Here is a 15,545-nt window from a genome sequence, read left to right as displayed (position 1 = left end):
GAATGGTCAAGGTTAATTAATTAGTTAGTACATTATACGAAAGGTTTGTTTTGGGCTTTTAAGTTAGTGTCCGGTTACTGAGCCCAAAAGGGTTTTTGGTCCATAAGGTCCATTGAGTTTAACTTGTATGACAACTAAAACTAAATGGGAAATTAGCCCAAAAACAAAGTCAAAACTGGCCAAACTAAAGAGAGGGTGAATTTGGCTTAATTTCAAGTTTGTCACTCACTTGTGAGGTGGTTTAAAAACATCTTATAGCCATTCTCTCACTAGGATTTTCTCGAGGCAAATAAGAGAAACGTTTTCTCTCTTTCTCTCTATAGAGGCCAGCCTTCCTAAAGGAGTTCACTAGCATCCAACTTCCTCTAGGTAATCCATTTCATCCTCACATCATCATCCTTGGTGTGGAGACTTAGAGGTACCAAACATTTGGTACTTTTGGAGATCATTTCCTCACATCCACCAGAAGCAAAGGAGCAAAGAACCAAGAAGAAAGGAAATAACCAAGGAGCAAGGAAGTGACTTGAAGGCCATCCACTTGGGTGAATCCCTTGTATAAATAAGGATGAGCTTCAAGGGTGAGAAAAGCTCCTCCTCTTTCTTTTGGAAAGAGTCTTTAGGTTCACCATATACTAGGCTTTGAATTTCTTTGGGTCAAAGAATTTTTTTGAATACATGCCTACTTTAAGAGTTATTTGTATGCTTGTATGTTTAATATTCTCACATGTTCTTAGCTAGGACAAAAGTTTTCTTCAAGTGGTATCAAGTGCCTAGGTCTAGTGTATGGTGAATCCTTTTGGGTTTTGTATTTTCAAAGTTTATGTTTTGAATGTTGTAAATGTTACAAGCTTTATTCTTACTTCTTTGAATGTAAATTTTGTTAGAAAATTTGCCATCTCAAAAGTTGTTGATGCAATTCATTTAAGCATGGATTTTGGAGTTAAAATTAGGTGCCATGTTTGTGGAGAAATTCAGCTAAATCCATGGGGTGGATTTTTGGGTTCATATTTGTCTTGTTAAAAAGGTTTTAAAGTAACATTAGGAATCCCTAATACCCTAGGATGTTAACCCTCTTTTGAGTAGTGAAAATTTGAGTTTTATTGAGTGAAAACATTTATGAAGCTCTTATGAGTTTTCATTGATGTTCTTCAATGTTCTTGATGTTCATACCAAGAACAAAAAGTTTGTTGTTTTGAGTTCAAAAATGTTTGGTTGTTTATTTGAAATTTTTGTTAGTCATGGTTGGTGTACTTGTTTGGTATTTTATTATTTAAAGTCATACTAATCACTTTTTTCAACCTTACCTCACCAATCACTTCCTTCAACATGCAAATCAACTCACACACATGATCACCCCTCACCAATACTTGCCACCCCTACAATGGCTGTGCTTTTGGAACTTCTATGTAATAACATAAAGTTTTGATACTTTTGTGTATTTGCACTTTGACCTGAAAGCTTATGTGTTTACGTAAAACCCAAAATCATTAAAGGACAAATTCTTTTGCTCCTTGAACGAAGTTTTTTTTTTCCGTAATTGTTGAAATTTTAGGGTCTAGTAATTATATGAAGTTGTGAACTTTTGTGTTTTTAAAAAGTGACTCCCAAAAGTTTATGTTTTGCATAATGGCCCAATAGTTGAGGTTATTGCATTTAGACCCAAATTAGCTAGAGAACAAAATAGTTTTGTCTCTTTAACGAGAATTTGATTTTCATTTAATTTAGCTCCATTTAAATCAACTCTATGGATTCAAGAACCAATTGTTAAAGTTGCTTTTTTAGTTAATGTGATTAACTTTGAAACGGCATGATTATGAACCAAAGGCCTATGATAATTGAGTTATGTGATTGACCGCTTAACATTATGCATGAATGAGTTAAGTAATTTAGATTTGAATGTCATTTGATTAGTTCAATTGTGATGTAAAAGGGCGTAAGCCCTTCTCTTTATTTCAAGTATTCCCTTTTGTTTAATTGTATGAAAATTGGAATAGTTGGGCCCAACGCCCAATAAGAAATAAAGGTTTAATTAGATTAAATGTGTAACTAAAATCAATGACTACCCACCTTAGACCCAAGGTCCAACACAAGGCTCGTGTTGAATCAAATCAAACGGTTCATAATCATCCTAAGACCTAAGATGACTATACAGTCCATATGAGGATGCTACGCATTAGTTAGTAGTTCCATATAGTCTCGCTCGTTTCATCAAAACAGTGGGAGTATTATAATTCATATAAACTTGGACCAATGGTTATGATAGGCCCAAGACTTGTTAATAATATTAAAATGAACTTGATGTCGCCTAACACTACTCCCTCAACAAAACGATTATTAAGTTGATAAGCAAAAGATGCTTTGAACATCTCTTTTATGGGCATTCCACCATGGTAGGCTCCAATCGTTTGTGACTCATACACCGTATCCATCTAGTTCTGGGTTATACAAAGTATGTGTTTACATTCAGGAGGAACCTATAAACATATGATGAAGTAAAGGTAGGTAACAAGTATGGTCAATATGATATTCTTCTGAGGCCATTCTTGAACCTTTACTCTAACTGGCATGGTGGGAATTACTTAACTAAGTCCAATAGTGCCAATATGATATTCTTTTGAGGCATCAATGTCTAAAGGCCAAACTAGATGGGTAATTACAAAGGTTGTAAATGGCTAAAGTGTGATCTTTTCATTATTATTGCTGAAGGAAAAATTTTGTCCTAGCTAAGAACATGTGAGAATATTTGAACACATATGCAAACTATTAACATATTAAAGTAGGCATGCATTAAAAAACAATTCTAAAACCCATGACTTTCAAAGCCTAGGGAATGGTGAACCAAGAGACTCTTCAACAACATTAAAGAGAATGAAGGATTTAGAGATTCATTACCCTTGAAGCTCATCCTTGTTTACACAAGGGATTCACCCAAGTGGAGGGCCTTCAAGTCACCTCCTAGCTCCTTGGATCTTCCTTGTGATTTTCTTCCTTTTGATGCTCCTTTGCTCCTTGAGAATGTGAGGAAAGGATCTCCAAGAACACCAAAGATTTGGTGTCTCTAAGTCTCCACACCAAGGATGAGGTGTGAAGATGAAATGGATGACTTAGAGAAGAAAATATTGCTAGCTATATCTTCTCTAAGTGGCCGGCCTCCTTTAGAGAAAAAGAGAGAAAGTGTTTCTCATCTTTGTCTCAAGAAAACCCTAATGAGGTAAAATCTATAACGATGCTTTTATATCTCTTTTCTTAGGTAAGTGGCAAACTTGCAATTAAGCAAAACTTCCCACTACCCTTGCTATGGCCGGCCATCTTAAGTGATTGGGCTATTTTCCCATATTTGTTTTAGTTGTCATACAACTTAAACATAATGGGCCTAGTGGACCAAACCCTTTTGGACCCCGAAGCCCAAAACTAACTTAAAAGCCCAATACGAACCTTTCGTAAAATTAATTAACTAATTAATTAATCTTGACCATTCTCAATTAAACCATTTAATTGCTTATCCATCTCATTTATATTTCTTCACTTTCATCCTTACTCGGTGTACGATCCATTAGGTTCCAATTAGCGAGGCAGTGGGCGATTGTTACTCTTAACAATCGATTGTGAATTGAAACAACATTTCAATTCTCCCTTTGTTGAAGATTAGTGTTTGCTAATCTTCAGGGCTTCCACAAACCATGAGTGATACCTAGCAGTATGTCATGGCTACCCAAGCTAAGTAGAAGTGGTTGGAGAACCTATCCAGTTACAATTACAATGCAATACGGTCATTCTCTAATAAAATACTCTTAATCACATTGTTTGAGTGATAGTTTGTTTCATGTCTACTATCCAATGTGATACTTCTTTATATGATTCAATTGAATATGATTTGGAACATACTTCCTAAGTCATATTCGTATGCTTTGGCCAAAGACTCCCGAATCATATCTTAGAGTATTCTCCTTCCACCATGGAAGGTTAGAGATCCCTTGTTGTGCATTCATATGCCTACATGACTAGATAGCTTGACCCCAACAATGTCGTGGACACTCTCGATGGAATGCCTTTAACATGATCAAAGATCAAAGACCTAACCATACTAACCTTAGCGGATTGTCAATGCCCAATTGGCAATCCTATGGCTAGGAACGTTTTAGGAATGAACATAAGAGAAAGGTCTCGTTAATCTAACTTACTTAAATCACTTATCTCTTAGATCAAATACATTCATTGGATTCCCTTATTGCTTAAACATATGATACAATAAATAGTGATTAACAGTAAGCTTTGCCCTTTATTAAACATATAATAGTTTAATACAATAAGTATTCCAAAAGCTATTACATCAAATGAGTGGCTTTGTGGGCATACTTCCAACAATCTCCCACTTGCACTCAAAGCCACATTCCCATGTATCTACCCATTTTTCCATATGGCGGTCAAGTTGGATTTGAGACATTGGCTTTGTCAGTGGATCTGCTACGTTATCGGCTGAGGCAACCTTGAGGATGTTGACTTTCCCCTCGGCATCATATCTTCTAATGATATTAAAGCGCCTGTCAAAATGTTTGTTCTTTTGATGAGCCCTAGGTTCCTTGGCTTGAGCTATCGCCCCACTATTATCACAGTACAAAGTTACTGGTGATGTAATGGTTGGAACCACTCCAAGTTTAGTAATGAACTTCTTCATCCAGAACGCTTCTTTGCCGGCTTCAGCTGCAGCGACATATTCTGCCTCCGTAGTGGAATCAGCAATTACATCTTGTTTCTTGCTTTTCCAGCTAACAGCCCCACCATTTAGAGTGAATACATATCCGGAGTTGGAACTTCTATCATCGACGTCAGATTGGAGTCTGCGTCTGTATAGGCTTTCACTCGCAACTCTATTGCTCCTCCATAAACAAGGAACATGTTCTTAGTTCTTCTTAAGTACTTAAGGACCGTCTTGACAGCTGCCCAGTGTTCTGATCCTAGGTTAGATTGATATCGGCTAGTAATGCTCACAGCATATGCGATATCAGGCCTTGTGCATATCATGGCATACATGAGACTTCCTATGGCGGAAGCATAAGGAATAGCACTCATCTGCCGTATCTCTTCAGGAGTCTTAGGTCACATGAACTTAGAAAGGTGAATTCCATGTCTCACAGGAAGAAGACCTTTCTTAGATTGTTCCATCTAGAACCTACTTAGCACCTTATCTATGTACATAGATTGGGATAATCCAATTAATTTTCTGGATCTATCACGATAAAGCTTTATCCCAAGTACATAAGATGCATCTCCTAAATCTTTCATGTGGAAGGTTTTGGACAACCACACTTTTACAGAAGAAAGTACTGCAGTGTCATTCCAGAATAGTAATATGTCATCTACATATAACACTAGGAATACAACTGCATCCCCAACGACCTTTTGATAAACACAATTGTCGTCTTCATTTTAAGAAAAACCAAACGATTTGATTTCAGTATCAAAATGAATTTCCAGCTCCTGGAGGCTTGCTTAAGTCCATAAATGGACCTCTGAAGCTTGCATACCTTAGTCCTTTCAGAATTGGACACAAAACTTTCGGGTTGAGTCATATAGAGCTCTTCCTCTAGGTAGCCATTCAGAAAGGCCGTCTTCACGTCCATTTGCCATATCTCATAATCATGGTACGCAGCTATAACAAGCAAAATATGAATAGACTTAATCATGGCTACAGGAGAGAAGATTTCTTCATAGTTAATCCCTTCTCGTTGCCTATAACCCTTGGCTACTAGTCTAGCCTTATAAGTCTCCATGTTCCCATCAGCGCCTAGCTTCCTCTTGAATACCTATTTGTTTCTAACAGGTACTATACCTTCTGGAGGGTCTACAAGAGTCCAGACCTGATTTTGATACATGGAATCCATCTCAGATTTCATGGCCTCTTGCCATCTCTTTGAGTCAATGTCGGACATTGCTTCAGTGTAGTCCCTAGGGTCCTCCTTTGTGTCATTGTCACCTAGAAGGTGCAATTCCCCAAAGTCATTATCTAAGCCATACCTCTTAGGTGGCTTGCTAACCCTTTCAGATCTACGTGGAGCTAGGGGTTCAGGAACAGGGTTGTCAACTTGTCGAGTGCTTGTTTGTGGTTCATCATTAATCTCATTAATTTCCATCGTTTTACTTATAGTTCATTTGAGAACAAATTCGTCCTCTAGAAACTTAGCAGTTCTGGCAACAAAGACTTTTTGGTCGTCAGGATGGTAGAACTCATATCCCATAGTTTCTCTAGGATATCCCACAAAATAGCACCTAACTGATCTCGCTTCAAGCTTAGTAGCTTCAAGCTTCTTGACATATGCTTCACAACCCCAAATCTTAATGTGATTAAGACTTGGCTTTCTTCCATGCCATATCTCATAGGGCGTCTGTGAAACTGACTTGGAAGGTACTCTATTAAGTAAGTAAGCTGCTGTATATAGAGTGTATCCCCAAAATGTTACTGGTAGATCGGCGGAACTCATCATAGAACGAACCATGTTCATCAAGGTTCGATTTCTCCTTTCAGAAACTCCATTAAGTTGTGGAGTTCCCGGTGGAGTCCACTGTGATATTATTCCACACTCTTTGAGATAATCTAGGAACTCGCTACTTAGATACTCTCCCCCTCGATCTGATCTTAGGATCTTTATCTGTTTCCCAGTCTGCTTCTCAACTTCATTCTTGAATTCTTTAAACCTTTCAAAGGATTCTGACTTGTACTTCATAAGATACACATAGCCAAACCGAGAGTGATCGTCGGTGAATGTGATATAGTAGGAGAAGCCTCCTCTCGACGTAGTAGACATAGGTCCACATACGTCAGTGTGGATTAACCCTAGAATTTCAGTGGCACACTCTCTTTTCCCAGTGAATGGAGATTTGGTCATCTTCCCTTTTAAGCAACATTCACAAGTACCCATTTGGTCATTACCTAATGGGCGGAAATATCCGTCTTTCGACATCTTGCGAATCTTATCAAGGTTCACATGTCCAAGTTTAAGATGCCACATCTTTTCTTGGTTAACTTCTTCTATAGCCCTTTTGGGTTTTGAGGTATTCCTGCTTTCAATACAGTGCATCCCACTACTTGTCTTTAGGTGAAAAAGTCCCTCTATCATATTACCATGAGAGATAATACGACTGTTCAAGTATAAAGTGCAACTCATTTTGTCAAACAATATTGAGTGCCTATCTCGTAAAAGCTTAGAGATAGAAATCAAATTCTTTATACATGAAGGAAAATATAAACAATTTTTAAGTTCCAGGACTTCCCCAGAGGGTAGTTTAAGCATGTAGGTGCCTATTGCTTTTGCAGATATCTTAGTGCCGTTCCCAACTCGCACAATCATCTCCCCATTGCTCAGTGTCCTGCTCCCTGTTAGTCCCTGCAACGAATTGTAGATATGTTGAGTAGCGCTTGAATCAAATATCCATGAATTGGAGCTCACTGTAAAAACACTCTCTATGACAGAAATAGTCCCTTCTAAAGTTCGTGTCATAAGGCTCGCAATGCGCACCCTGTATTTCTTCTTCCAACATTCATCCTTTCCACAATGAAAGCATGTTCCTTTGGATTTTATTGCCTTCTTCTTATGTAACCTTTTCCTTATGATTGCATTCTCACTCCCACTGTCCTTTTTGAAACCTTGTTCAAACTTACAGCACATGTTAATCATCTCAGTAAAAGTATGATTGAATCTATTCACTTTATAGTTTACAATAAACTTAGTGAAATCATCCGAGAGAGATGCAAGGAAAAAGTCTTGGGCCATTTTCCCATCGATGGAAGTTCCTAAACTCTCAAAATCTTGAAAGATCCTTTCCATCTTTTGTCCATGTTTATGAACCGATGTCCCCTTTGCCATTTTGGCATTCAATAGACTACAAACATTTGAGAATCGTACATTACTAGTCTCAATGTCATGCATCTTATGCAAACTTTCAACCATGGCACATGAAGTGTCCATGTGCTTATGTAACTTCATAAGCTCCTCACTAAGTGAAGTGAGGATTAAGCATTTGGCTTGTAAGTCATCCTCATAGTGTCTATCATAATTTTGACACTCCTCATTTGAAGCTAGTTTCGTAGGAGGTACACGAAGAAAGGATTGCTTAAGCACATACAATATGTCTTTCACATTTGAAACATTCTCAATGTGGCGATACCAAGCAAGGAAACGTTGGCCCCTAAGGCCCCTTTTGTCAAGTATAATGGTGGGTGTAATTTTAGGCATGTCGTTAACTACATAACATAACAGAAATCGTATTAGATTGTTGATTTTAAAACTACTTGATTGGGTCTTAAATCAAATAGTACCACCCACTATTTTTGGCAAATTCCACATCCCTCAATGGAATTTGAGAGTTATGTTGAACTTTTAGCGGGGTATGGGAGGCTCACCATTACCAAGCCAACCTCACGATGATACGATGTTGGTTAGCAAAAATAATGATGAGAGAATAACGCTTTAATCATTTACAACTCTTGTAATTACCCATCTTGTTTGGCCTCTAGAGAATGATGTCTCACAATGATATGATGTTGGCACCATTGCACTTAGTTAAGTTATTCCCACCATGCTAGTTCGTGTAGGGGTTCAAGAATAGCCTCACAATGATATGATGTCGGCCATCCTCGTTGCCTACCTCACCACATCAAGTACGTACATATGGACTCCTCCTGAATGTAAGCACATACTTTGAACTTCCCCATGATTGGGTGAAGCCGGTGTAGGAGTCACAAACGATTGGAGCCCACCAGATGTTCAAAGCATCTCTCGCTTATCAACTTAATATTCGTTTTGTTGAGGGAGTAGTGTTGGGCTACATCAATTTTATTTTAATCTTATTAAAAGAACTTGGGCCTATCACAACCATTGGTCCAAGTTAATATGAATTAGTAGTATATAATACTCCCACTATTTCGATGAAACAATCGAGACTATATGGAACTACTAACGAATGCTTTGCATCCTCATATGGACTATATAGTCATATTAGGTCTTAGGATGATTATGAACCGTTTGATTTGATCCAACACGAGCCTTGTGTTGGACCTTGGGTCTAAGGTAGGTAGTTGTTGATTTTAGTTACGCGTTTAATCTAATTAAACCGTTATTTCCTATTGGGCGTTGGACCCAACTATTCCAATTTGCATACAAATAAACAAATAGGAATACTTGAAATAAAGAGAAGGGCTTATGCCCTATTACAACACATTAGATGGACTTATGTCCATTGATAGGATTTTTACTACTCATGTGAACGGGTTTAAATCTCCTATTTTACTTGCAAGAATCACAAGGTTATTGTAGTATAAACGGATCTCGTAAGGTCGTCTCCACAGGGACTATTAAATAATTCGAAACTAATCAGATTCCATTTAATTATTGTAAAGTAAAAATTGAAGTGATTGATTTTATAACCTAAATAAAATAAAAACGAAATTAATGAATTAAAATAAACAATCTGCAATATTAGAGCTAGAGAGAAAAGAAAACAGTTTTGGGAGAATAAAATTAAGAAAGCACTAGGGTTCCACCATCACCTAGCAATCCTATGAATTTTTACCCATTACTTATGATCTATACATGCCACTTTGAAGGTTAGATTTTCCTAATTCATATTCTACTTGGAACCTCCAACATAGAACATATATCTAACATGCAACCTGTTCGGACGTTCGGGTCAAATCTGAACATGAAAGACTCATTATGCTTTATGAAAATCCTTTGAAAAACCATGCAATCCTTAAGACGTGATATTCATCCTAAGTGAAATTACAATTATTAATCACAAGAAGCCAGCGTCAATTTCAGGGAACCTTCCGACCAAAATTGCATCAAATTACTTTTCTAAAGATCCTAATGGTGATTAGGCATTAAGACAATTAGATAGTTTTTATCCCGGTGATTAACAATTCAAAGTATGCATGCAATCAATCATATGTAATTAAATAAAAATCACATATTCATGCTAAGGCTCAAGGTTTCGCCCTAGCAATAGAATTAGTTACGCATATTCATAATTGAAATCATAGAAAATATTACTAAGAAAAGGATTGAAAACACCTTAGAGTAGAAAATCTCCAAGAACCCTAGCAATTCTCTCTGTCTCCAAAATTGCATAAAAGAAAGCCTAGTGAAATATGGTAGATGGCCAAGCAATATATCTGCTAAGCCCCCACACAAACCCTAGGAAACTAAAATTAATTCCCATAAAATAGGAAACATAACCCTAATTTAAATGGTAAAATTCGTCTAAAAACTGAACAGCCACGTTTTGGACCCATAAGCTGCTCCAAAACTGACCCAATATAGCTGGATCTAATGTTTGGAATATTCTGAACACTTCTCCAGAAGGCTACGAACCCATCCGAGGTCATCTTGGGCTCCAAAAACGCAATTTAAGTCCAAAAACGTCATTTTCCAGCACTGTGCACTGCTTCTTTATTTCATTGCCAGAAAATAACCGTTTGGTGGAAAAATCCCAAATTTTGATATGATCAAGCTAAGTGACTCACGAACGTCCTCCAACTAGAATTACTCCAAAATTCATTCATTTGGTCCTGTTTTGCTCCAGAGGAAGTCGAAAGTCCTATATTGAAAATACAATTCAAAGTATCAAAATTCTTCCAATATATTAACCAAAATATACTAAGATTAGGGTAAAATATATAATATAAAATCTACTCATCAAATACCCCCAAACTTAGCTTTTTGCTTGTCCTCAAGCAAAACAAGACTCAAACAAAAATAAAAACTTAACAAACTAGACAACTAGCTAAAACTCAACCAAGACAAAACTTCCACCTTCAAGTTGCAATCCATAGCAAATTTTAAAAACTAGAACATCTTTTCAAAAGTTCAAACTTATCCCACCACAGAGTCTAAACCATTTAGAATCAATTAGAAAAGAATTCACAAACTTCCTTTGGTGTAAAGTGAACCACATAGTTAAGGAGACTCGACTAAAACCCTTACCTCTCGTCCTTCTTTATTTCACACATACTAACTTTAAGTATAACTATTTTTCTTTTTCTTTTCAATTTTTTTTTTAGTAACAGTAGTGGTCGTTCAATGTCGGTTCACTTAAACTTTCAATCCAACCCATGTAGCGAGCTTTAGGTCAATGACTCCCAAACCACTAGGGCTTTAGGGCACTAGGTGTAGAACACCCCTAAGGACTTATTAACCCGAGCTGAAAAGGCTACGAAACCAACTAACCAACCTGCCCCATGCCAAAACTCTACCGTTTGACGCGAGAATCACTGCTGATTAGGCAGGACTGGCCCGGTTACTAGGCAAAACCTCGGGTGAGACAATTATTACTTTTTTCACAAAAATAACTGACTTTACTTAAAACAAAAATTAAAAATAAACTTAGACTAAAAGCAAGTGTTTCAATCTCACTCCCTACAAACCATGTTGGTGTGATGTGCAAAGTTCAAAGTATAATTCATGAATTAGTGTCTAAGCAACGATAAATAGCAAAGACTCTAATGTGGGATTAACCTTTACCATGTCCATTTGTTCTAACGTTTAAAATAATCTATGGATATTAACTTAAAAAGAATGAAAATTTTTAACTTACACAATAATAAAAAAAACTAAAATTTACTTTCCCACACCCAAACTCATTTCACACTTTGTCCTCAAGGTGTGAAAAAAAATAAAAGAAAATGTAGCAACAACCTTACAAAGAAAATTAAATATTACAAAGGACACTAACTAAACCTATGAATAATTAACAAAAAGAGGACAAAAACGGCATGACAAGGAACATAATAAAAAAACATTAAAAAATTAAAATAAAATAAAAAATAAATTTAGAAAAGAAAGCACCTTGGATTCCCGTGAGAATGGCATGCAGCTGGCATGCAAATGGAAAAGTGATATGCGGCATCAGTCTTCTGTCTCTGTCAGTCATCAAACACAGAGCCCAAACGGCTCTCTCCCCTCTCTTCAAACCGTGTCCTAGGGAGCATAAAAGCTAAGGATGCACCCACGTGTCATGCATCAGGAAGGGGAGCTCCATAGGATTCCAAATCAAGGGTTAAGATCAATCCATTGGCCCATCTCTCTCTCTCTAGAAAATCTAAAAATGCCTTTAATCCTTCTCAGTTTGGCACCCCTCTGCATACAAACCTTCCATTTTCCTCAACCCACTATCTCTTTCTCTCAGACCCCATTTTTCTTTAAAATGAAAAATGGTCCTCCGCCCCTCACATTTTTCTCTCATTGCTCTCAACCCTCGCAGCCCTTTCATTTCTCAAATCTTCTCTACCTGCAACTGAATAACGTACCCCCCCCCCGTAGTGTTTCAATAGCCCATCCGTGGTAGAAATCGGAAAAATTGGCATATGTAAAATATGTACATCGCGTTAGGGTGTAAAGGTTCTCAAGCTGGAAGCTGAACAATAGCAAGGACAAAACAAACATTGAAGACATCGCAGACCCGAGTCATGCAGCCTCAGTACCCTCTCGCAAAGGTCTTGATCTGTCGATATGGAGGGTATACACTCATTCCTGCAGACCTAGAATGACTTTCACAATGTTGTGTGTTAAGTGATATAGAACCTGGATCATGAAAATCAAAGTGTTACTAGTCTTTCTGTTGTGAACTGTGCAGGACGACAGTCTGATCCTGGAACAAAGGAAGAAAACAGGACAGCTCGGACATCACAGATCCGCCTCCCATACGAAGGTAAAACTAGTCCGAGGTTGGGATGAGTATGATCTGTAAAAATGATATTTATGTCCTAGCATGGGTTCATTGTGTTGCTCTGTGTGTAAGGAAGGTGGATCACTGATAGATCCGTGGGATGTAAAGTGGATGGACAAACATCAACTTCAATAGACAAAAACGGCACAAGCTTCCAAGAGCCCAGATCAGTGAATCTGGGAGGTAAAATTTCATATCCTTGCAAGTTGAATTGTTGTAGATTTGGTAATAATAGCTGTACTCAGTTCTGTGGTGTATGGATCTGACATTTAACTGTGCTTCTCCTCCATGCATCGCAAAACTGAGCTGCAGAAAATTAACTGCTCAAAATTATGTCTCTGTGCTGGATCTGCAACAATCTCCCCCAAACTTGCATCTGTGAATGACTTTTTATGTTGACTGCTTTAAATTTCCAGCATAGTGTAGATGTGGTTGATGCAACGGTAGACTTGCTGCTGGGTGCAGGATTCCAGCATAGGACGCGCTTTATTTTCCACGTTCGCAACCTGCAATTAACCAAGATGTGTTAAAATAAAATAAAATCAACTAAAATCAACTGGGTAAATAAAATCAACCTGCAATTTTTCATTTTAGATTTTTTCGTTTTTTTTTCTTTATTTGTTTTTTAATTTTTTAATTTTTAATTTTTGTTAAAGTGAAAATCAAAAAAATAAAATAAAATTAGGAAAAAGTTTAGAAACATTGGGTTGCCTCCCAATAAGCGCTTTATTTTAAGTCTGTAGCTAGACGTTGCAGAACTCCGATGGCTAGATCACTGGTTCCTTCAGAGTTGATGACTCGCCTACACCATGTTTCTCTATGCATGGTTTTAGTTGATGTTTGGTAACCTTCAATGAGAAATTTGTGCCCTTAGCCTTAATGTCCACATTACCATTCTGAAAAACTTTAGTAACTAGAAAAGGGCCTTTCCATCGAGACTCTTGTTTCCCTGGAAATGACTTGAAATCTGAACTTAATAACCACACTTTTTTACCAGGCTGTATTTTCTTAAAATTTGGGCTGCTTGGCAAATTTACATGTTTTTTCATAGTGTTAATTGGCTGGTCATCATGTAGCACCCTTTGCTGCTGTGGTTTAGGACTTGTACAATCACGAGTTAAATTCGGGGGCTTTATGGACAGATGGTCAGTTGATGATCTATTCATAAACTTGGCACTTGGTAAACCATACAATGCATCAACACGCATGCATTCTTGCTTGTCACCTGAATCTAAGCTTTCTTCAAACAACTTGAAAACAACAGTTTGATCTTCAACCTGGAATGTTAATGTTCCGGCTTCAACATCAATAAGAGTCCAAGCTGTTGTCAGAAATGGGCGGCCCAAAATAATGGGCGTTGTCAAATCCTCATCCATGTCCAACACCATAAAATCAGCCGATAAATATAAATTGTCAACCTTCACAATAACATCTTCAATGACTCCTCTAGGGTAGGTAATTGAACGGTCAGCCAATTGAATAATACTGGAGGTTGGCTTCAGCTCACCTTCACCTAAACGTTTGAAAACAGAATAAGGCATTAAGTTTACACTAGCACCTAAATCAATTAAAGCACTACTAAAATCATAATTTCCAATGGTGCAAGAGATAGTTAAACTCCCTGGATCTTTTTTCTTTGGAGGCAATTTATGCAATAAAACCACACTGCACTGTTCTGTTAGAATCACTTTTTCGGAATCCACAAGCTTCTTTTTCTTTGTACAAACGTCCTTAAAAAACTTGGCATAAGATGGAATGTTCTTGATTGCATCAATTAATGGAAGATTAATTTGAACTTTAGCCAAAGTTTTCATGAAATCTGTCAACTGTTGATCTTTAGCTTTAGGCTTCAACCTTTCTGGATAAGGCATAGGAGGCTCATAAACACGTTCTGCAGTTTTTGTGGTAGCTTCTGCAGTATTTTCGGATTTGTCTTGGGACTGACCAGAATTTGCAGAATTTTCAGAATTTGCAAAAATTGCAGATTTAGTTTGGGGCTGTTCTGCTGCCCGCGAATTTCCAGCAGATTTTTCATGTTTATTGTCATAACTTTTGCCAGATCGTAAAGTATGTACAGCATTGCATTCTTCTCGTCCTCTTGGATTAGGTACTGTTTGACTAGGAAATGTACCCGGTGCCCTTTCTGAAACCTGCAAAGCAATCTGCCCAATTTGTTTTTCCATATTTTTCATTGATGCATGCAGATTTTGGATTTCTTGACTGGTAGTATTTGCTAATTTTTCAATTGCAACTTCCCAAGCAGCCTTAGGTGCAGCATGTTGCTGTACCTGTTGTTGAAATTGTGGCCTAGGGTGCTGATCTTTGTCCCACTTTAAATTAGGATGATCTCTCCAACCTGGGTTGTAGAAATTTGAATATGGGTCATATCTGGGACGCTGGAAATTGTTAAATGCATTAACCTGATTTGCTGTAAAATCTGGACAAGCATCTTTATGTGGGCAGCTCAAAAAATCATGATTTGTCATGTTGTAGATGCTGCAGACAGCTTGTAAAGGCTGCTGTACAACAACCTGTGAACCTGGAATTCTTCGTAATAACAAGTCGAATTTTGCATCAAGTCTTTTCTCCATTTTTTCAATTTGTGCTGTAACATATGGAGAACCGTTAGACATCTAAAAAACAGACCTAGATTGTGGCTGCTCAACTGCCCACTGCTGTGTATCTGCTGCCATTTTTTCAAATAACAAACAAGCCTCTTGTGCATTTTTATCTTTGTACGAACCTCCGCATGAAGCGTTGACAAGAGTTTTTGTAGTCATATTCAACCTTCTGAAAAATATATGCATTTGATCAGTAGTGTTAAT

Source organism: Malus sylvestris, chromosome 4, assembly GCF_916048215.2.
Source record: "Malus sylvestris chromosome 4, drMalSylv7.2, whole genome shotgun sequence".
NCBI classification, from domain to species: Eukaryota; Viridiplantae; Streptophyta; class Magnoliopsida; order Rosales; family Rosaceae; genus Malus; species Malus sylvestris.
The sequence above is the reverse complement of the archived record's forward strand: the minus strand, read 5'-3'. Positions refer to the sequence as shown.